Source organism: Caretta caretta, chromosome 1 (assembly GCF_965140235.1).
Source record: "Caretta caretta isolate rCarCar2 chromosome 1, rCarCar1.hap1, whole genome shotgun sequence".
Classification (NCBI taxonomy): domain Eukaryota; kingdom Metazoa; phylum Chordata; order Testudines; family Cheloniidae; genus Caretta; species Caretta caretta.
Window position 1 is genome coordinate 218,801,293 of NC_134206.1, and position 20,010 is coordinate 218,821,302.

At 45.1% G+C, this 20,010-nt stretch overlaps 1 protein-coding gene across 2 annotated transcripts in view; it reads left to right on the forward strand.

Annotated features, from left to right (window-relative positions):
- Window positions 1–1,354: 1,354 nt before the first annotated feature.
- The window catches only part of MFAP5 (microfibril associated protein 5), a 49,504-nt gene continuing 30,848 nt past the window's right edge, over window positions 1,355–20,010 (forward strand). The window contains exon 1 of one of the 2 annotated variants that reach the window (XM_048822655.2): window positions 1,355–1,385. The gene's annotated coding sequence lies outside the window, so the exon portion shown is untranslated. Of the gene's footprint in view, window positions 1,386–7,072; window positions 7,135–20,010 lie in introns of those variants that run through there. The other variant, XM_048822644.2, reaches the window with a different exon arrangement.

Here is a 20,010-nt window from a genome sequence, read left to right on the forward strand (position 1 = left end):
TATCCCATGTGTGATGCATCCAATACACCAATGCGGCCCTTCCTTCCCTCACATGCGTGACATGCCCAAAACATTAGCTGTCCTATGCTCCCCCACATCTGAAACATCCAATACACTGCACAGCATCACAATGAGTATATGATACACTTAACTGGCCACTCGTGTCTAACATCTAACACACTATCAAAACCATGACACACACACCCATCCTGCGACCCCACATTCCCACAGAGATAAGATTCCTACCAATCTACCTCTGGACACCCTTACATGTGACACATCCAGATGGCTGACCTTCATCACCACACATCTGATATGCCCAACTTACCGCCCTTTGCTCTCATGTGTGACATTCCCAATCCACCAGCCTGCATGTGTAATACTCTCAACCTGTCCCTTCTGAGGTATGCCCAATCACTGCCTGTCTCCACCAAAGATGTGACACACATAACTTGCCATCTCTAGCATTCACAAATGTGACATACCTATCTCAATGCCTTGTCCCCAATGTGTGATACACCCAAACAGCCACACTGCCATGCATGTAACACGTCCATCCTGCTTCAAGCATGTGATAGACCCATCTCAACCAAGTGCCCTGCTCTTCCACCTGAATGACTGATGCCGTCTATGTCCCCATGGATGAAAAAACCATTCCAATTACCATCAGCATACATGACACACCCAGAGCCATTCCAGCTGTGAATCCTGCAGCCCCAGGGATCGCCTGGATACGGGTGTGTCATGCATATTCCATACAAAAGACCCCATGTACTCTGTGGCACAATGGGCCCATTTTCTGCAGCATCAACCCCCAAATTATCTGGCAGAAACCCCAAAACTCTACTGCAATGCAAATTTATTTTACTACCATGTAATACTCTTTATTCCTAGCCCCTCTCCTTCTACCCTGCCTCCCCCAGCCAGATGTATGGCTCACAGTTAAAAATACTCACTGATGTAAACATTGTTGATTATTTTCAACAGTGACTTTTTTGAAGATGTTTGTTTGCTGGGCTCTCCAAAGCAACCTGGCTCCACTCCCCAGGCCTCAGTTCCCAGGCTGTTGTCCAAGCAGTCTGGCTCAGAACCTCCTTCCAAATGTGCGCCATAGAAGAGGGGAGCTCAGTTGACTTCAGTGGCCTATGTCCTTAATTGCCCAGGCCTCATCTGAAGCACTGTTCTCCAGACAGCCCAGGTTGGCTGCCTACACTTCCAGTTTCCCTATTCCATGGCTGCAAATTGGATGCCAGTTCTGTCTCCATGGCATCCTGCTGCCTTGCTCCATTTAGCAGTACAGGAAAGATGTACTATATAATCCATTTAATTCACTGCTGTGGGGAAAGCTGAAGAGCAAGAGAAAGCTGCAGGCAAGTCCCAGCAGGGTAGGGACACAAACAACAACAAAACCAAAAATGCTGGGCACCTGGCTGCAACAAAATGACAAATTATGCGACAAAATTGCTGAATTCTGTAGCTTCTTGGGAAAACAGAGTTAATGATTGCACTGAATTACTGTTCAAAGCATGCAAGAATGCCCCAGATGTCACCCCAGCACTTTTTTGGGGAGCTGGAATAGCATTCATGCTTCTTATACATTTTAAGTAAACTAATGATTATTGGTTATTTATTTCCCTCTATATTTTGCAGTATGGGTGGCCAGCACCTCTGTAGTGAAATTGTGCTTTCCGGCACTTCTCTTTTTAGGAATTGAACTCTGCACTGAGTTCACATGTCTCAGAGCTATCATTTCAGGCTGTCTGCAGTTTAAGGGCGTGTCAACACAGGGAAAAATAATTATAGCACTCTAGTTATACTGGTTATAGAGTAGAACCTCAGAGTTACGAACACATCACGAATGGAGGTTGTTTGTAACTCTGAAATGTTCATAACTCTGAACAAAACGTTATGGCTGTTCTTTCAAAAGTTTACAGCTGAAAATTGACTTAATACAACTTTGAAACTTTACTATGTACAAGAAAAATGCTGCTTTTAACTATCGTAATTTAAATGAAACAAGCACAGAAACAGTTTCCTTACCCTGTTAAATCTTTATTTTAAACTCTCCCTTCATTTTTTAAATAGTTTACGTTTAACATAGTACTGTACTGTATTTCCTTTTTTTTTTTTTTTGGTCTCTGCTGCTCTCTGATTGTGTACTTCTGGTTCCAAATGAGGTGTGTGGTTGACTGGTCAGTTTGTAACTCTGGTGTTTGTATCTCTGAAGTTCTACTGTATTGGCAGTAGTATAAATTATACTGGTAAATTTCTCCATATAGACAAGCCCTAAGGCAGGCGTCACTACATCCGTTCATGCTTGGTTCACATTTTTGAAGTTGTCTTTGCAATCCTAATGACTAAAACCATATTTGTTTTGAAATAAAAGCTGAGCTACTGGAACAAAATTTTGTGGCAAGGGATGAATTCCACAGTGGGGAAATCATGGAATAAGTGGAATTTTGTCTGTATGTATGAAAATTTGCTTATGAGGAGTATCAAAAGGAGGAAGGAGCTCTGACTATTGGAAAGAATCTCAGTATGGTGAACACAAAGCTGCTGAGCTCCCTCTCAAGCCTGCTGGGATCTCTCAGCCTGGTCCTCTGACCTCAGGTGAGAGCCCAGTTCTGGGAGTTACTGCTGGACATCACCCACAAGCTGTGTTCTGATACTGAACTTGTGCCCATCCTTCCACCTACCTGCCTGTCTCTCTGGAATGGAAGATGTAGCCTTAAGATGGAGGTCCTTATTACCTGTTGTTTGGCTGCTGGACTTGAGGTACATTGAACTCTATCACACACATTCCTTGACTGCTGGACCGACAACCTTGTTCTGATGCTGGGCTGGGCTGAGGTAGCCTGTCCTCAGGAGAGTGTTTCACTGTCTGGGAGTTAAGCCCTTGTCTGTAGACAGTCGAAGGGTCTTTCTGCTGTTTGTCAGGATGGTAGGCCAGAGGCTCCTGTCTGTCAATCTTGTTCCCTGGCACATGGCTAGGGCCCTATCAAATTCATGGGGATTCATGGGGATAGGGCTAGGGCCCTAACAAATTCACGGACTGTGAAATCTGTATTTTGTGTGCTTTTACCCTATACTATATAGATTTCATGGGGGAGACCAGTTTTCTCAAATTGGGAGTCCTGACCCAAAAGAGAGTTGCGGGGGTTCGTACTATCACCACCCTTATTTCTGCATTGCCTTCAGAGCTGGGCGGCCAGAGAGCAGCGGCTGTTGGATAGGTACCCCGCTCTGAAGGCAGCACCCTGCCAACAGCAGCACAGAAGTAAGGGTGGCAATACCATACCATGTCACCCTTACTTCTGCGCTGCTGCCTTCAGAGCTGGGCGGCCGGAGAGTGGTGGCTGCTGACTGAGGGCCCAGCTCTGCAGGCAGCAGCGCAGAAGTAAGGGTGGCAAAACCACCCCATGACATCCTCTCTGTGCTGCTGCTGGCTGTGGCTCTACCTTCAGCGCTGGGCTCCCAGCCAGAAGCCACTACTGTCTAGCTGCCCAGCTCTGAAGGCCGCAGCGCCGCCAGCAGCAGTGCATAAATAAGGGTAGCAGTAGCATACCGCCCCTACAATAATCTTGCAACCTTCCTCCCCCATCACAACTCCTTTTTAGGTCAGATTACCTACAATTACAACACCATGAAATTTCAGATTTAAATAGCTGAAATAATGAAATTTACAATTTTAAAAACCCTATGACTGTGAAACTGACCAAAATGGACCCTGAATTTGGTAGGGCCCTTCATATGGCAGTGGATGGAGAGACCGTGAAGAGTTCAGTCCTTGTTGCTCCTGTGCTGTTGGGCAAATGAACTCGATGGGGGTGTTGTACATTCCCTCTTGAGGAAAACAAAGCTTTTTAGGCTGATGAAGGTGAAGTCTCTCTCAGCAACTACAGGCCTGGTCCTAAGTCAAAGAAATGGGGATGATTCAAACAGAAAGTTTAATGGTAACCTTTACCCTCTGTGCTAATGCACCAGAGAACAATGTCAGCTTTACCATTAGGGCAATCAATATAATATTATTAACTCTAATTGGACAAAAGCTAATTAATGAATAATGGACCCCACTGCACAGTGAGCATCATGGTCACCTTTCTTTTTGCTTTTTCCCTTGCTCAGCTTATGTTGATAGCAAGACGTGGTATAATGCCTGATATGTATAATGTAAGGACTGTTCCAGAACCTCTGTGTATCTGAAATAAGATTTCATAGTTGCTTTCATGAAACATCTCTTGACACTAGGATCACTAAAAATGCAAGACAGCACTTTGGTCTTGAAACACAACTTAGTCCCAAATTTAGAGGGTGTTATTAGCATGTCAGAAGGCTTCATATATAAACTCTTCTGTGTGTGTATCATTGGATGTGTTGGATTTTGATAAGAAATGTGGTGGAAAACTCCTGTCTGTACATTCTGGTACTGATGGAAATGTTGGAACAGTTAATTGGAAATACATTAATGCTTGTTTTTCTGTTCACTAATCCTTTTCAAATCTATTTGGATTGTAGTGAATGCATATGTTTTTCACAAGTATTTGCCCAAAGGTTTATGCCAATACATTTCAGCCTATGAGTTCTTTCTTGTGAAATGTTTACGTTAACTATTCAGTTGGTCACCTACGTAACATAGTACTATTTCTGCCTGTTTGGATGATGCAATAAATAAATAAGAAATAGAAGGCAAGGCAAAGGCCCCTGTTCAGTACCACCCATGCATGCCCATGCCTCTTAGCTATGACACACCCTATTAGTCACCAGACATCCTCATTCAAAACCAGGGGTGGCCAACCTGTGGCTCCGGAGCCACATGCGGCTCTTCAGAAGTTAATATGCTGCTCCTTGTATAGGCACAAACTCCGGGGCTGGAGCTACAGGTGCCAACTTTCCAATGGGCCGTGTGTGTGTGTGTGTGTGTGTTCATTGTGTAATGACCCATCCACTCCCAGTCTCTATTCAAGCCTAAGTTAATTGTATCCAGTTTGCAAATTAATTGCAATGGAGTCCAAGGAGAGACTGCTGAATTGGAATTAATTTGCAAACTGGATACAATTAACTTAGGCTTGAATAGAGACTGGGAGTGGATGGGTCATTACACAAAGTAAAACTATTTCCCCATGTTTATCCCACCCACCACTGTTCCTCAGACATTCTTGTCAACTGCTTGAAATGGCCCACCTTGATTATCACTACAAAAGGTCCCCCCCCCCACTCTCCTGCTGGTAATAGCTCACCTTAAGTGATCACTCTGGTTGCAGTGTGTATGGTAACACCCATTGTTTCATGTTCTCTATGTATATAAATCTCCCCACTGTATTTTCCACTGAATGCATCCAATGAAGTTTTTGCTTAAATAAATTTGTTAGTCTCTAAGGTGCCACAAGTCCTCCTTTTCTTTTTGCGATTACAGACTAACACGGCTGCTACTCTGTGACCTATTACTGTGGCTCTTTGGCAATGTACATTGATAAATTCTGGCACCTTCTCAGGCTCAGGTTGACCACCCCTGTTCAAGGCTATGATACTCAACTCAGTAACCTCCTCTCCAGTGCATGAGACACAACCAGCCTATTATTCTGTGCCCCCATATGTGACACACCATCCAACTCCCACCTCACCTGGGAGAAACCCAGCCCATTGCCCTACATTCCTTATGCCCATGATGGCAATCACACTCCCAACCCTGCTGTACCCCACTGTGTGACAGATGTTCCCAACCAATGTCCACAAGTTTATGATAGACCCTCTCCACGCAGCAACCACATGTGTGTGACAAACCTACTTCCACCTACTGTGTTGTGCTTTTTCACATGACAGGCTAGGGTTAGGAGTGTGCCAACTGCACACCAGTATGTATAACAAATCAGTGAGGAAACCCTAGGGAGGGGAGGAGCAAAAAAAATCAGTGTTAGGAGGGAATGGCAGAGGGAAACTGCACGGAAGTCTGGAGACAGGAAGGTGAATGGGGAGTTGCAGAATGGGAAGAAAGGTTGAGAGCAGGCAATTCATTTCTATGATCTGCAACCCACGGATAGAGATTAATTTATTTGGCGCTCTCATGTACATGTGCATATGGGTAGGCTTGTCATGTGACCGTGTGTAATTACTTGGGTGGCTATTGTGACTATGTGTGACTATGAAACAAAAACAATCTGAGAACAGTGCAGATTTTTAGAGTACTTACTAGAGTCACGCTTTAAACAGAAACCTAGTTTTAACCTTCACTATAGCCCCTGCTATAATCAGGGTGTATAAGAGGGCATTTGTCTGTGATTGAAAGGGTGGGGGTGTACTAGTGTGCAGGGGTGCATGATGTTGAGCATGTCAGTGCATGGGATGTTTCAGAGTAGCAGCCGTGTTAGTCTGTATTCGCAAAAAGAACAGGAGGACTTGTGGCACTTTAGAGACTAACCAATTTATTTGAGCATAAGCTTTCGTGAGCTACAGCTTATGCTCAAATAAATTGGTTAGTCTTAGAGACTTAGTGCCACAAGTCCTCCTTTTCTTAGTGCATGGGATGTTAGTGTGCACGTGGCTATGTGACTGGGTGTGTTAGTGCGTGGGGGTGCATTAGTGTACGTGCCAGTATATTATTGTATAGGAGTGCTCACGAAGGAGTGCGTGTGAGTATATTACAGTGTGAGTATGCGTACATTAGCCTTGCTTAGTGTGAGTACGTGACTGCATTTGTGTCATTGCATGGTGTAGCAGCGTGTAAGCTGGTTGTTTATGTGCACTGTATTGTATGTGCGCATCTAAACCCTCCATATTTCCCCCTGCAGCAATAGCTGTGAAGCAGCAACGGCAGTAGCAACTCAGCTCCCTGCAGCCCGCACATCACCCAGTGCCAGCCGGCTAGAACCGGCCCCAGCAGCACGGTCTCTGCAGTCAGAGTCAGAATGGCTAAACGCCCGTTTTGCCTTCCCCCTCCCGCTGCTCTCCTCCATCTCTCCCCGGAGCTCAGTGCGTGCTGGGCAGAATCACCGAGTTAGCTCACAAAATGCCTACGCGGTACTTAGAGACGCAGGCAGGACGGGTGGGGCCGCATCGGGGGGGACGGGGGGGGGGACGAGATCGGCTGAAGCAGGGGGGAGAAGGAGGGAGGCGGAGGAGAGAGAGGAGCTGGAAAAGGTGCTGCTAATTTATATCTATTTACATTTTTTCTCTTTTTCGTGCCTGTTTCTTTCCCCTCCTGAATTCCAGAGCTGGAGACATTCAATCTGTACAGCTGGGTGTAGCTTAACTAATGGGCTTGGGGAGGGCACCATAACCCATCTGTTAAGCATGTGAAGGGCACAGACTCCTAGGACGGAGAAGAATTGTGTGGTGTAAACTAGAAATAATGGGATGAAACTGAACCCAGGGATAAGGTCTGTTAGATTGTGGAACAGAGACTCCCCAGAAAAGTTCATTTGCTCATGTCATTTAAAACTAGGACTAGTGGACAAAACCCTGGAAAGTAACTGTCGTCCTGCACTGGTCCCCGGAGAAATGGGCTAGATGTGACATAACAAGACTTACCCTGTCTGATTATAGCCATTTGAGGGCTCAGGGTGTGGGGACTAGATAGCACATTTTGCTTGGCTGGTAACTTAAAAAGGCCAGAAGCTTGTGATACCATAATTTTGTGTACATTAGAAAAAGGGAAAGAGATAATCAGGCAGACAGAGTTACAAATAGACACATAGGGATAGAATTGGAGAATCATGTAGATCAACGGTTCTCAAACTATGGGGAGCGCCTCCCAAGGGAGGTGCGGGAATGTGTCAAAGGAGGCGCCAGCTGTGTGCTTTTTTTGTGTGTGTGTGTGTGTGTGTAAGAGCTCTGGCTGTCAGCCCCAGGTGGCTGGGGCTCCTGCAGAAGGGCCATGCACACCCGGGAGGCAGGGATAAAGGGAACAGCTGGAGCCCCGCCAGCCAGGCTTGGGCTCTCCTTCTCCCCCACCCCATCCCTCACCAGAAGGCAGCCGAAGCTCTGGCTCTCCTTCCCCCAGTCCCCACAAATCCCACACCAGGAGAGGACGGAGCTCCAGCTGTCAACTCCAGGATGGCAGTAGCAGTGCAGAAGTAAGGGTGGCAATGGGGTGCAAAGTCTGCTGTGAAAAGTGATACTGGTGAATATAACTTTTCACATTGCCACCCTTACTTCTGTGCTCCTGCTGGCTCAGCGCTGCCTTCAGAGTTGGGTGGTCAGCTAGCAGCTGCTGCTCTGCATTCTGCCTTCAGAGCTGGGTGGTGGTATATGTACTTGGGGAGGGGGTGGGGGGAATGACTACAGATACAAAGAAGGGGGACCCAATCACATACATTTGATAACCACTGACATAGATTGATCTCAAGTCCACTGCTTAACCAGCCAGTAGTCAGTCCCATGAGGAGGAACAGTGCAGCTGCTGCTAAAATGGCACTGCAGGGAAAGGAAATAATACTGGGGAGTTAGAGAGATGGGAGGAATATGGTGGCCTTTGAGAGCAAGTTTAATTTAGGGGGCACAGAAATGGGCTGCGATTGATGGTGGCAGTTTGAGGTGTTCAGCAGCGCTTTGAGAGGTTTTTTTTGATGAGACCCCAAGATGTAGAAGGTGGACGGTGGGATGGGCTTCTATGTATCCTCTATCATCAACCTTGTCCTTTTCTTTTCAATTTTCTGCATCCCCATCTCTCTCCCTCTTTTTCTGTCTCTCCATGTCTTTCTCATTTTCTTTTTCTCTATCATTCTTTCCTTCAGGCCTCTTTCCCCCCTTGCATCTTTCTGGCCCTCTCTCTTCTCTAATTCCTTCTCTCACTTTCTGTTTCTTTCTACTTTTTTCTTTCTCTATTTCAGCCTTGGGAAAGTTCCTTCTTTCTGTCTCTCCCTCTCTTGTTCTTGCCATCTATTCTCTTTTCTCTGTTTGACTGTCTTGTTCTGGGCCTCCATCTCTTTCCCACATTGTCCTTCGCTGAATGTTGATGGTATTTCAAGGGTTGGTGGCCATGGTTTGATGCAGGCGCAGAGTGCTGTGTCTTAGGGGCAGGACCGGAAAAGGGATGATAAACATTTGCCCTATGAGCCAAAGGGCTTTATAGAGCATGTTAAAGAGCCCCTGGGGTTATCCCAGTTCCCATGATGTTTTACATCTGGTATGACAATTGCACTAGACGATGAGTTAGATGGGGGTGAGGAGCTTTTGAGACTAAACTCATTGCAGGGAGTGATCACTCCATCAGATTCTCTTTAAACTGTCTCCTGGTTATATGTTCAGTGCCCTTTGCCTGCACTAAACAGAAGCAGCAAATTGTCAGGACCAGGGGGGTGTCTCTAGGATCTTCTATTCCCTGTGGGGGGAGCATTACACAAGCAATTATTAGGAGGTTGATTGGGGTGTGGAGTGACTCTGCTCCCTTTTCTTCTGCTGCAGGCAGTGAAGGTATGGAGGAGAAAGAGATGCTTTGCAGAGTGGGCAGAAGTAGGTCACTGCAGCTGGCAGCTGTAGTTGGTGCAGTGTGATGTCGGCAAAGGATGGTGGTGGGAGGGGGGAATGGCCAGAGCGGGGAGCGTGTGAGAAGCATCTGAAACAGAGGAAAGGGAATTGTGTGGGAGTCACTGGGAGGAGTTGCAGGGGCCAGGCAGCCTCCTGCAGGCTGATTGCATGAATACCAGACACACCCTCAATCTCCTTACAGTCCTTCCCCCCACCATCTGTATCTCCCATGCATGCCTGTGTGAGATCTTCTCATGTGTCTCCAACAGAAAGAAAGTAGAAGAGATTCCGGGCTTGTTTCTCCACTGCTTTGAACTCGGGGTTGTCATTTTTATCTGGGCAAAATGGTGTGTGTGTAAGATGTCACATGGTGTAGGCAGTGGAGAATCAAGCCTGAGGGGAGAGAAAGAAATTGATGGAAGAAATGAGAGTAAGATGAAGGGATAGAAAAGGATGGATGAAATAAATGACAGAGAGGCTGATGAAGAAAGGATGATGAAAGAATGTAGTGCAAGATGTTAAAAGAAGGGGAGAGGAAGCAGCCAGAAAGAAATCTGGACAGGGAGTAAGAAACAGATGGAGAAAATAGAGAAAAAAACAGAGGCAGAAAGGAAAGAAAGGAAGAGAAAAGGGAGGAAGGGAAATGTGCTAGGCAAAAATTATCCATGCTATATTCATTGTAATTGCTACTGTGTATGTGTGGGTGGGGGGTCATCTTCTATTTATAAATGCATCCAGCAAAGGGAGCATGTTCTCGTTGCCTCTGCCAGAATTCATGAGGGCATAAACTTTTTCAGCCAACTCTTCCCCCACCATCCCCACCCGCTTCAAAGAACGTCAGTAGTTCCGGCCTTACCAGCTCCACAAGGTGTTGCAGTCCTGGGAACCCCACCCAAAACTCTTCCAGTGCCCCCTCAATCCTGACCCATAGCACTCCTTGCTAGTCCAGTCCTGCCTCAAGCTACCAGTTCCTCCTATGCACCTCACTCTTTACCTGCAGCGCCTCCTGTTATTCCATCATGCTTCCTCTTACCCCACCCCCAGCAGCTCAGCTCTTTCATCTTGGTTTTAACCCGCAGCACCTCCTGCTATTCCTACACTGAGACCTATGCATAGCTCTACTGATGCACCTTGACTCTGACCAAAGATCATATTGTCATCTTCCTCTTGAGTACAGTGAAAATATGTTTAATATACTGTTCAGTTTGCATCATTTGACCTTTTGTATGTTTCTACATTTATGCCATAGCCCTGCCTGCTATAGTTTCAGCAACAGAAATAGAGAGAGCTCTAGTACTATTGTGTATTGTTATATGGTTATTGTACCACATAAGAATGCATTCATTTCTCTCTCTCTCAGCCATTCTCCTATTGCCCTTGTGGCAGCCTCCATCTGCTGCCAGAGCTCATTCTGCCTTGTGCCTCTTTTGGCTCTATCTTTCAGACCTCTGCTCTCCAAGATGCTCAGCCAAAGTCAGAATGGTGCAGTAGTCTGCAGACGCACAACACACACCCTCCCAGACATCTCCGCCCCCTCTCCTCTTGTGCTCAGTCCCCACTCTCTCCTTCCTGCCCTGATGCTGGCAGTGTGACTACTCCTCCCTTGCCTGCAGTGATCCCAGCCCTTACTGCAGTGCAATCCATCACTCCTGGCCAAGGTCTGTGTGCGAGTGGAGGGGGAGATCCTGACTCTGAATGGGATTGTGGGTGGGCATGGAATGTAAGTCTCCTTTGCTAAAAAGGGAGAAAGGGCTCTTGGAATACAGACCCTTCTAGAACAGAAACCTCCTGCCCCATTCCTAGATACTTTATTTAGTCAGTCAGTTCCTGTGTTTCTTTGAAAATAATGTCTCTGCCAACATTCCAGTGAAAGTGACAGAAAGGAAACCAAGGAGACAGACAGTGAGAGAGGTACAAAAAGATACATACAGCAAGAGAAACCATAAGAAAGAGCACAGAAAAGAGAGAAAGGGCTGGGGAAGAGGAACAGAGGAAGAAAAAACAGGGAGAGAGAAAAGACAGATACAGAACAAAACGATAAAAAAAACACACAGGAAGAAACAAAGAAAGACAGTGAAGGACACAAGTGACAGAAGGAAAGAGGGAGCTGAAGAGTGATCTATAAGGAGAGGGGAATAGATAGATGAGAGGAGATCATTTGAATTTTTAAGTGTTTTTATTAAGCAAAACAAACATATTCTGAAGTGAATGTAAATATTTTCCACAGCCACATTTAGATGGGATTAACACACCTTTTAATTCTAAATGAAGGAACAACTACAGATGAGGATATTATTAGTGGACAATAAAAATGATCTTTTCTACAAAGTGCCCCCTCTCCCTCTCCTCCTCACTCTTGTGAGCTACTGGGGCACTTCAAAGATAGCTGCAGAGTTAGATAAAAAAGATGAATGATTAAAACATCAGTGAAGTCTACATTTAGGCCTTGACAACACTGGAATTGTAGCCATCTGGGAGCTGCACCAGTGCAAACATCTAATGTCGACATGGTTTATGCTGGTGCAGATCATTCTGCACTGCTGCAACTTACCCTAGTTCAAAACTGAGGTAAATTACTCCATAGCAACCCCTTAATGTGTGTGTATATATGTTTTACACCAGTACAGCTCCAGGAAGTGGCAATTCTAAAAGATGCTATACACTGAGTAAGAACATGCATGGGATTGGGGGTTGGAAAGGAATATCACTAAAGGAATTGTCACTAATATAACAAAGTCTTTGGGCAGAAGAAGCTCCCAGGAAGAAAGGAGGAGGAAGCCTTCAAGCAGGGAGCTAGGGAGGAAAGGAAACACTGGAACAACTTCCTCCTATCTCACTGAGGGGGTGGGGGGAGGTGATATGTCTGAGCTCTGAGAATTTCAACACACTTGGCCAAACATGGGGGCTTTGCATCCCATGTGACAAAGAAGGATGCTTGGCTATGGTATGTGAAGCTGCAGGAGTGAGGAGCTGAATGCATATTGGCTGAACACTCTCAGCCTCCCTTGTGGGCTCCCAGAAGGGTTTTCCAGCCCATCAGAACTGGTCTTGATGAAGCAGAGGTCCAGGTGGAGAGAGTTCTACATCCTCAAGGCCATCACAGTAAAGGTACAATCACCTGCGAAACAGAAAAGGATCAGGACCAAACTCCCCTGAACTTTGGAGATGTGAATTTCATAGCTGTCCCCATCTTTAGACTGGGGTGAACACAAGCCCCGATCTAAATACCCCAAATTTAGGAGAAGATTGGATCTGGCTTTGAACTCTGTGGCTTAGGTCCATCTCTACTGCCAGCACATGGCACAATAGGGGAATGACTCAAAAGATGGTATCAGAGCTCAAGTAATAATCGATCCTATAAGAAACTTTCTGGCTCCCAGGAATATTCCCCTTGCCTACCCTGACTCAAATGAACACACAGTGTTACATTGAAACAGGTTACAGAAACTCATTAATTTCTCATTGCTGAGACATAGTAACCAGGCATTAAGTTACAAGTGTATGTGAAGGCCAGGGAGATGCAGAGATAGAGAGAATGAAATTAGCTGAAACTGATGGCTTCCCAAATGCATTACAGACTTTATACTCAGGGATCATTCACCCGCTCACTGAAAAGCAGTGATCTCTGGGGTGGAAAGCATCATGAGAGTTTGAATTGCCCCAGGGCAATTGGTTTTGTTTTGCAATGAAAATATTACATTGCCTGCATGACAACTTCCCTAGCAACATGTTATGACGTTAGGGTCAGTACTGACTCAAGAGGGAAGAACACCCCTTGCTGAGCCATTCACACTACTCCTTGAGACGTGGAACCCCATCAAACCACACTAAAGCTTTGGGGATCTGAACACCCCTATGACTCAGAGGGGAGAGTTTCCCTGTGGCACAGCACCCCCTAGCATTATATTGGGTCACTGGGGTTGGCACTTTTCCCTCGAGTCACCCATATCATGACATGCATCCACCAAGGTTAACTTGGAGGTCCCCCAGATCTACTTTGCTGGGGTAAGATGCCTGCAGCCGAGTGAGAGAAAGAGGGGAGATAGGCAGAAATAGAGGGAGATTTTTGAGTTTCCTGGAGGTGATCAGATCTCCTGAAATATCAAGTTTCATGGGGAAGGACTGTGGAGAAAAATCACAGATTCTTCTTCCCCCAAAACCTCCCAACTAAAGAGGTGCAGAACCAGATCACTCAGAAGCAGAGCGAGATTTAAAGGAGGAGCCATAAAAAATTAAATTGACTAGGGACCCTAGCTCTGAAGGTATATGAAATGTAATCATAGTGAACTAGGATATGTGGAGTGCTGTAGCTCCCTCCAGTGTCCACTAAGTGCAAGGGCACCATCCTCTATACTTTTTTCATTTACAGTTGTCCTATTTATAAAATATTGAATTGCCTCCAAGAATATTCACAATAAATAGCAATAAATTCATTGGCATTGAAGGCTAAACCAATGCTAACTAATATCACAAAAAGAAAAGGAGTACTTGTGGCCTTTTCTTTTTGCGAATACAGACTAACACGGCTGTTCCTCTGAAACCTAATATCACAAAGTCATTCTCCATCAACCCCCAAGCTTCCAACTCCCCTGGGTAAGCAAATGAGCCTTGCAGCCTGCCCAGAAATACAAAAACCTCAGGCCCTGTTGGACCAAGTTGGAGGGGAAAGGAGAGGGTGTGTGTGGAGGAAACTGAATCCAAGTTGATGACCCCTCACTAAGAACAGCCTGCGCATAGCTCCCCAGAGGTTTAAAACTGAGGGTTATTAACCCAAGTGCAATGTCTAATTTCGGCTGTTGTGGAGAACACAATGAGAAGGTAGGTGGTTTCTGAGTTATAAGAGACTCAAACCACAAAAAGATTTAGAGATCAAAACCAACCACCTTGAATTTTTTTATGTGGCACACAGGTGTAATATGGTCCCTATGTGAAACACGTTCTGTGCTATCTGAAGTTTCTAAATGCTTTTCAGGAACTCAATCTGTATAGCACATTACAGTGATTCAACCTAGAGAGCAAAGGCCTGAATTACTGAAATGAGGTCCAGCTTCAAGAGAAAAAGTTTCCACCTCCTAGACAAGCACAGGTGGACAGAAGCACTCAGGGACATCACTGCTGGCTTGAGATCTAGAAACAGCAAAAGCTCCAAGAGACTTTTTACCCAGGTGCCAGGTATCACCTCCACTATTTCTCTTTGTTGTTTCATCACCTTATTGGCATCTCCTCTCTCTTGTCTGGATTGAGTTGATGCTAACTAGCCCTCATCTAAACCCCAGTCTTGGCCATATATAAAGAATTGCATTGGCTGGCGCCAGTGAACAGATGGATAGCAGTGTAGCCCAGAATGCCTCATTAGCTCCCCTAATGACTGCAGGACTCCTGTAATTCCTCCCACCTTCTGCACTCCTTTCGCTGCCTCCTGGGACCAGTTGTCCCCTTCCCAGCTCTTTGGAAGGGCTGGAAGTGGGAAGGACCAGCTAGCCACTGACTTAATTTTTCATCCCCAGTGGCGGCTTGTCCGAAGGCTCTCTAAGGGTGGAAAGTGCTGGCTCACCCACTGCAGAAGCTCTGCACCAGTAGGGGAAGGTAGCGCCTTCCCCTACTGGTGTGGTAACTAGGACACACTGAGGATTTCCTTAGGACCTGTGCACTATGAATTATTGGGTTAGCATGCAGTTTCTAGAGAACCAGTGAGGGTTACAACTCTATGCCTCATGGGGCACTGCCTTCCCCTACAAGGTTTCCATCTCCTGCTGCCTTATTAATGAGGGACCTTGGGCTACTTCCTACCCTTCCTTCCTTGGGATTGGCTACAGGACTGTGACTATGCCTAGCAGCTCCCTTGAACCCAGGAGATGGGGGATGATTGGCCAGCTTATGCCTCCCAAGATCAAAGGAAGGAGCTGTGAGGTACAGGAGGCAGTAGTAGGGGAAGAAGGTCACTGAGCACCATCTCCAAGTGAGCAACAATAAATAGGGAGGCCTCAGGTCCTGTTAGGGGAAGGGGTAGGGAAGCTGGCCAGCTGAGAGTGGAGAGGGAGGATATTCCAGTGGTGGGAGGGGAGGTCATGGCTTTGCTCCCTCAGGCTCACAAAACATTTTGAAAATTTTAAGGCAAGGCTGTTTAAGTGGGTTCAAGTTATGATATGAATGATCACACAACTCTTTCTTTCCCTTTCTTTTTCTGTCCCTCCTATCTGTCCCTCCACTCTTTTTTCTTTACCTTCACCATCTACCTAATAGCAGCCAAAATGGCAAATGCAATGCAGAAATTGCTCCTCATTCCTCCTGTAGATTCTGATTCCTGCCGTCTCTCCCCCCCACACACAGTCCAGTTCCCTAGGGTGAGCCCCCTCCTATAGCCCATTTTGCAAAGCAGCTAGTGAAGGGAGGATGCTTAGCTTTCTAACTCCTGGCTCATGGACACGGGGTGATGTCATTACTCTCTCTGCCAGCTGATTCGCTGGTTGCCAGGCACTCCATCTGTCAGCTTTCCATGAAAATCATGCATCTTAGTTCTGGGCTTTTCTCTCCTCTCCTTTGTTTATCTGATCCTGCTTTCTCTGTTCCTGGGACATTTTTGTGCTCTCTTCTTGAAACACATATGTGGCCATCTAGGACTTCATGGTTGTCATCTTGCTCCACACGGAACATCACAGCAGCAGCAGTGATGGAACTGCATTCCTCCTGCTCCAAAAGCCCAGGAACTAACCACTTAAGCTAAAGGAGACTCCCCATTAGCTGTTACCAGTATAGGGTGTATGACACAAAGTGCAGGAGTCCTGTTTTCAGTAGAGGTCAATGGTACATGTATAAGGCATCTGATTTTAGGTTTTAACAGATAAATATTGGTAATCCCCCCCAAAAAATTATAAATTTGAGTTTACCCAATAAAAACTGGAAATGGTTACTCAGTTCATGTTGACTTCACCCTTTTCCCAGTGTAATTTGTGTATAAAGATGATATCCCTGCTCCCTGGCTTGTAGCTAAAGGCTTGTCTACATGGAGCAGTAATGCAGACTATGCAGGGATCTAATTTCTAAAATGCACTAACACATTGCACATTAGTTGGGCCATGTAGACCCTTCTTGGTGCACACTAGAATTTCCTAGTGTGCTTTAATGTAGTGCTATTTCAAACAATATTATGTGTATATACCAAGAGAAAGTTCAGAAAAACCCTGATTTTTGGACATCTATATAGAACTCAAAAATAGTTACAAAATAAACCCTGAAAATGAAATTAATAAACCCCCTAAAGCAGAAGCCCTATGTACATACATCTAGCCAGTTAATTTATATGATTTCCCTACCCATTGCTCTTGTGCTCAATTATGTTCTTTAAATGATCCTGAATTCCTCTTGTTACAGCACAGCGATGGAGCCAGGACTCAGAACCAGGATATATATCTGGAATTTGAAAGTCCTGTGGGATATTAGTAGAAAATAAACTTTAAATATAATTCCTTCTCAAACTGTAACAAATTGCATTAAAGAATGATACACTCAGGTCCCCAAATATTTCTGGAAATGGAAGCAAGTGTTACATTTGGGGATATTCAGGGATGGAAAGAAAGGAGAAAGGAAAAGGAGGAGATATATGAAAAAAGTACCTAGAAAGAGTTACAGAGGGAAGGAGAGAGAAATGTAGTAAGAAAAAGATACAATGGGAGATTAACAGAGGAGGTAGGTTGTGGGGGCGAGAGCGGGAGGGGGGTAGAAATCAGATGCCTTATACATGTACCATTGACCTCTACTGAAAACAGGACTCTTGCACTTGGTTTCGTACACCCTGTACTGGTAACAGCTAATGGGGAGAGAGACTTTTTGACTTTTAAAACACTTTTAGTAATATCAGTGCAGAAACACAGCAAAAACAAAAATACAAATTCAAAAACAGTTGCCAAGCCCCGAACAGTACAAAGTGCAATTCCAAGAGTCTAACTTATAAACTAATATCTTATATTATATATTATAAACTAATCACGTATACGCTATTTGGATCAATTTATTCAGTCAAATAGCTTATAAAAGTGTATAATATCTAAACTCCAGAAGAGGACGTAAAACCACTAAAAATCTAAAAAAAAACCCAAACACCAAAACAAAAAAGAACATCGGCAATCCCGGTACCAAATAATTTACATCTACTTTTTAAAATGGCCATCTTTGCTTGACCCAAAATGAACTTTGCAAGGCATATCATAGATCTATTTGTGAACCTAAACTTAGCAGTCAAAATAAATACAGTAGGAGAAAAATCAAGGGACAATAAACAAAAAATACCCTGAAGTAAAACAAATAATGGCTGTAGCCTGGACCAAATAAGAAATGTATGAAAAATAGTCTCCTCTGTGTCACAAAAAGAACATGGACACCGACACCTGTGGAGTCAAAAGTTGCACAAACACATTCGTGGCAATAGCCCCGTGAAGAATTCTCCATTGGAGATCACCTATCTTCTTTGTGATTAGAGGCTTCTTTACAGTTCACCAGAATGGATGGGTGGAATCCACCACCAGAAATTGTTTTCCCCCATACTGTATCAGAATCATCAACAAGCATTCAAAAATGACATATCTTTACCACAAGCGTAAACAGTGACTTATGGCCTAAAATATTATAAATAAGTTCAGAAGACCCATTGAAGGCAAGCAAGCTGCTAGGCTTGTCAACATCCCAATCCACAGCAGGATCAACAGGCAGGAAAATAGAAGCATTAGTATAATCAGGACTGGTTCCCTCAAGGACGCAACCGTCCAAACTGCAATATTACCCCTAGGAAGTGCTGATTCCACCTCTGATAAAAACCAAGAAACCCAGCAAACGGAGTGAAAACCAGGCTTGACAGCCAACATTTCAGCTGAGACCCACGTAAAATGGTAAGACTAATTACATTAACCAGTTTTGTTATACCTGCTACAATAAGGGAAGAGACAAGACTCCTAGAAACAAGACTAGGAATGTGCATGGCAGGGTTATAAACAAGGAGTTCAGCAAGCAGTCCTGGGAACTCCAGCTGCCTGTCCTGTTGCCTCAGCTTAAAAACAAACACTCTAAATTGAGGCACCAGGGTTCAAAAAAATGTTCCAGATCAGAACCCAAACCCCCTACAGACCAAAGAAAAGCAAAGGCCATTTGCTTCCAAGAAACGGGCTTATCCTCAAACAACAGCTGTTACAGAGACTGTAACTGAAAAGTAGTGACTCTGCTCAAAGGATCAATGAGACCTTGAGCCCCTGGCACAACAGGCAGACACAAACCATTCTGCCTCAGCCAATGATGGCCATCCTAGCAAAAGTCCAAAAGAACCGTCTGAACTTTTTCTTAAAAGCATGGAAGGGGATCCAAAACAATACATTTGTGCCACAACATGGAGGCTGATAAATTATTAATGACTAACGTCTGCCCTCAGAAGGAAAGTTGAGGCAAACACCATCTTCACTTTTGCAAGTTCCTCTCCAGCTTTTTCATAACTCCCTGCTATTTCCAACTCAAATCATCATCAAGTCCCAGCAAAATATCAAATGCATTAAAGCCAGTTTGGCTCTACAGTAGTGCCCCCGGAAAAACTGGAAGGTTGGAGATTACTCAAATCCCCAGATGCAGTATGTCACTCTTCCAATTTACGTGAGCCAAGGAAGTCTGCTCAAAAGAATGCTGATGTTCAGTCAAAACCTGCACAACCATCAATCAGCCTTCATGTTGCCCACAGAGAGGCAGGCAGCCCCTGTACCTGCAGTGAAACCATGACCCAGAAAAACATTCCCTCTCCAATCAGCCGGCCCATCAGTTTGGTTGCCAGCCTCTGTGTGGGTCTCTTGAAAAAATAAAAAAGTGTCCACCTTTTTCTGGGACAGATACTCATAAAGAGCCAAACTTTTATAATGTCCCTCCACCCATTCACATCAGAGAGCCACATACAAATGTATCCATTAGACCAGTACTCATTAGAAAAAAATAAGAAAAAGGCAGAAACAAAAAAACCCCTCCTCCCTCCCAAATCTCAAACAAAACCACCATATTTTCCTATATCCATTAATCCCCAACATTTCCATTGGTCAAAGAGACATGCACTTTGATCATCAGGTTTTTTCAATCTGTAGCACTTCTGTTTGTCAAACTCAGACAGAGGCACATCTCATAGCATATTGAGCAGGCAACACAATGAGACTAAGCTCAGGAAACCAATTTCCCCTTAGCCACAGCCAGAAACCTATCAATAGCATCCAGGGTATATCCCCCATCAGGCATTCAGGGCTCAGGAATCTGAGGTCATTGAGCCTGAGAATGTGTGGGACGGAGTCACTGCTGACCTCAAGGGTTTGGAGTGTGTGTGTGTGTGGGGGGGGACGGGGACGTCACAGAAATGGGAGGAGCTCCTGGATCGAGGGGGCAAAACTAATGCCTAAGAATTCTCCATGTCCCCAACCTCAGCAGCATCCTGAGCAGTGTGCTCCCTACCCTGCCCAAACTAGCCTGCTTCGCTGTACCCTCAGAAACTGGAGCTCCCTTCACAGTCAATGGCCATTTTTTGCTTTGGGGCTT